This window comes from Rhipicephalus microplus, chromosome 2, assembly GCF_043290135.1.
Source record: "Rhipicephalus microplus isolate Deutch F79 chromosome 2, USDA_Rmic, whole genome shotgun sequence".
NCBI lineage: Eukaryota > Metazoa > Arthropoda > Arachnida > Ixodida > Ixodidae > Rhipicephalus > Rhipicephalus microplus.
The window spans coordinates 136,447,038-136,451,309 of NC_134701.1; the positions used below are offsets into that span (position 1 = coordinate 136,447,038).

A 4,272-nucleotide genomic window follows, 5' to 3' on the forward strand; every position below is an offset into this window, starting at 1 on the left:
AAGTTTTTGCACTGACATTTAATGGTAAAGAGTGAAAAATAAAACGTCATTCACTATTTCTATACTTTTTTGGGATTTCGCCCTCCCCCCCTCCCCCTATACTCTAAACGGTTTCATGAAACGCAGTCATAGAGGAACTGCTTATGCCACATTATGAGCTTTGTTTTGTGAAATGAATTGGCCCGTTCGTGTAACTTTAGTAGTATTGTACATATCGTTGGCTCACCATGCAATGTTGAAAGGTAGGAGGGACAAAAATAGCCGGGAAATTGAAAAAGGCTGGTCAAAACATTTTTTAGTGTGATGACATAGTATGAGTAATTATATTTCCAGATTTGCTCTCCATACGCAATGCAAATGAACAAAACAAGCAGTTCATTAGATATCCGATTTCTACTGTCGGGTCAAAAACCTCTTGTATGTCGAATGGTTTTGTTTGTGTTGCTCGCTTGCAATGGGAGTTTAAAGTACCGTTCAGAAATAAGTAGGCAGCAAATCGAGGTGCCATGAAAGAGCTTTTCACCCAGTGCCAGCCACGCATCCAATTTTTCGAGTAACGCAAGCACAAACTGAATTGTGTTCAGAATTCAATGTCAAGTTTTCGCATCTGATACTCGAACGCCAGTAACTGCGACGCCACAATATATTGATAATTTGGTTATAATGTTGCCGAGAAGAAACTAGCCAAAAGCTAACCAACTAGCCATGATCTTTCTTAAGCGGCCACCGGCCTAAGATAATGCTCAAATTTGCGCAAAATAGCCGAACCTAACAGCCCTGTTACAAGGTACGTTGACGACATTAGCGTGCAGGCGTTCGGCCACTGCCTGACTCAACGCCCGTGTTCACACGGTAGCACATACTTACTTACCTTTTACAGTAGCGGAATGTCAGAAGTGTTCGCTGGCGCATTTTTGACGGGACAGAGAAACGTGTTACTTTCTGTTGTTGAGTCATACGTATATATGTTTAGCGGCTTACGATGTTATGCACAATTGCCGTTATACAGGCAGAACCACCAGAACAGAATTCAGGCTGCTATCGTTGTGGTAATACGTTTACTAACGGTCCGTGTTTAGAAAAAAATATTTTCTGTAGTATCAATAACATTTCAACAATACATTTTTTGTTAGACATGCGTTAACAATGATGACACAACGGACCACGGGTTTGCTGGCCAGGGGCCGTTGCGGTACAATTTTCCCCTATTGTATGCTGCATTAAAACTGCCAGCTGAAACAAGGGGCATGGTTTTCCTGGTCGTAAGCCTTGGAAATTTTCCCATGAAGTTATCAATTACAATTTTCACGTTCCCGTGGGGTGTGTTAGCAGCAATGCACCAACGGTCCTGCAAAACCACGCCAGTGGCAGAATAATCTGAGTCATTACGAATTATAAATACTGCCCAAATTTATGATGCCGACAAATGAGCGCATACATAACTACATCTCGTTCCCGGCCCACGCGCTCCTACGTCGACTGGACGTCATTCCGAACGAAGTGACGCCTAGGGTGGCTGGAGGTCTCACGTTCTGAGCCACGATAGAAGACTTGAACCAATCCTTCTGGGGCAGGGATGCGAGGTGATTTGAACGATCGGCACACGGAATTTAGTGACATTACTAATCATTACTGATCATCATAGTGACATTACTTTGCATTCGATGTCATCAGTGACATCGAATGCGAAGGTGCGAGTGCTTTCCACTCCACTCCAAACTTGATAGGACCCAATCTTTTATATGGCGCTTGCTGCAAACACGAACATAGACGAACCCCGTCATCATTTTACACACACACACACACACACACACACACACACACACACACACACACACACACACACACACACACACACACACACACACACACACACACACACACACACACACACACACACACACACACACACACACACACACACGTGTATATATATATATATATTAAATTATATACAACCAATCAATGCATGAGTTGCAGAACCAGAGCCATGTTTGGTCGCGCACTAATGGAAATGGTCAACATTAATGGGTAATAGTAATGGGTAATGGGCTTTGGGTGCGTCGGTGGAATGCGCTTCTGAATTCTTGCCTGAACTAGTCACTCTAGTCGATTCAGAAGGTCGAAAAAGCTGCGGGGATACCCGGTCTTTCCGATAACTCCGGGGGGGACCCCAGCGGGGTAATCTGCGAGAAACTAACAAAGTTATTCTCTCTGTTTCTCTCTACACGCCGTCACTGATATGGCCTGCTGCAGTCTTTGAATAATCATCGGCGTATTCTCACACTCCATGGCTCGCAGTACGTAGAATACAAATATGCGCCCCAGAGTTTCCCAAAAGTAACTAGAGGCGACACTGGCGCTGCGATCGTTCAGCGACCATGCGAATATTGGACAAGACATGGATTGGCCTATAGTCTTCGTGCTTGCGGATGGCGAACGTACTTGTGGCTTCTTTTATTCCTGTGTTTTGGTTTTGTCTCGAAGGAAAGAACAAACCGTTTTTCACTTCGTCACCCGATTTGAAGTGGCAAGACTCAAAAATTAAGGCGGTGAAGCGTAACTACCGAACATTTGCCGATTGTTGTTTTGTGACAGAGCAGCTTCAAGCCACGCGAAGCCAGAATGAACGTAAAGTACAAAGACTAGGCAAATCCATGTCATACCCATCATTCTCATGCTCGCTGAAGCACTATGCGTTGCAGCTCCCATAGACGCTATAGTCCGAGTTCCTTCTAGTGTATATTTAGAAAACTCTATGGTATGCGCTACCCATGACTCCCTGATGGCGTAAATAGGCAGATACAGACGTTAAATGTCTCTCTCGTTCCCCCCAAACAATGCTGCGCACTTAATAAGGCAGTGCATAGAAAAAGACAACTAATATAGTGATAAACGATGAAAACGTGACATAAAAAGTGTTATGCAACGTGGAGGCAGTGATTTTCAGGAAAGAACATCAACAAATTACATTGAGCCTCTAAATGTAAGTTTTCCAGCAGACCTCTCCTCAAGGCTCATTCACAATGACCATTCTGGCCACCAAAATCACTTTGAATACAATTCGGCGGAGGTCAGATCCGCCGAGGCAGCCATCACCACGCCGATTGCCCTCGCAACAATTTTTGCAGCATCTGGTGCCGGATTGGCTCTCCGCGAACCAATAGGAGCGCTAGCCGAGTAATTAGGAAAAAAATGGTAGCCAAGACCAAATCACTCGTCATTTGAGGTAACGTGTGCTTAGAAGAAATGCTCAATCATCGATGTGCGCAATCACCCCATCATATACGACAAACGGCACCCCAAGCACAAGGGCAGCTTGCTAAAGAACTGCTTCTGGAATAAGATAGAAAACGAGCTCGGATTGAAGAGTAAGTGCGAGTTCTTCTGCATATATGTTGCTTTGCTCCTTAAATGAAGAGCACCTCGCGACGTAGTTGCCTTTAATTTCCGAGTTACAACGAGTGTTGAAATACGCAAAACAAAAATATCTAACTCTTCACCGATGCACTGAAATTGCAAGCGCCGACAACATCCGGGGAACAGCGCATCCATCCTGTACTCGCCCTGTGGTTGACTGTTCCCTGCGCTAATAGTGCTAGGGCTATTCGGTGAACTAGGCGGTACGGTGTGAACGACGCGGCTTTTCGGCGATAGGAGGATTTCGGTGGCTGTAGAAAGCGGATGCTTTAGTGTGAACCAAGGCATTAGAGTGCAGCCGCGTTTTGGTTTTCACCAAGGACCAAGCATGGCTTTATCTGACAAAGCATATTTCTTGGTTCTGTTTTTGGATTGACTCAGGTGGGGGAGGGACTATCCTCCCCCGCTACCAAAAATTATATGTCCAGTTATCCCACTTTGGGAAAACAGCGAGAGTCAGCATAGTGCCTCATCTCGGGGCGCGCCCTTGTTGATCGGCGTTCGCCCGACACCAGGTACGTTGAACAGCTGAGGAGGCCATCTGGAATCCCATGAAATACGCCACTCTATTAGTAGAAACCTGATGCAACATTCAATATCAAGTGCCTGATTTGAAAGTGCACTGCCTGTCATCTACACTAGGCTGGATGCAATGTTATGAAAACCCAGCACCGGAGTTTTAATCTAAATCAGCTGTAGAAACCGGGATTCAAAATGTAACTCTTATAAATGGCACGATTTAGCAATCGTGGCAGCAATATAAAGTTCACAAATGATGATTTGTGCTGCCAAGCATCGCTAAAAAAACAACGGAGGGATCGCACGCTTGATCATTTTTCACGCGCCGCTTCT

At 45.0% G+C, this 4,272-nt stretch overlaps 1 pseudogene; it reads right to left on the minus strand.

The window, feature by feature from the left end:
* Window positions 1-3,802: 3,802 nt before the first annotated feature.
* Window positions 3,803-3,943, minus strand: LOC119170895 (U1 spliceosomal RNA; annotated as a pseudogene).
* Window positions 3,944-4,272: the final 329 nt, after the last annotated feature.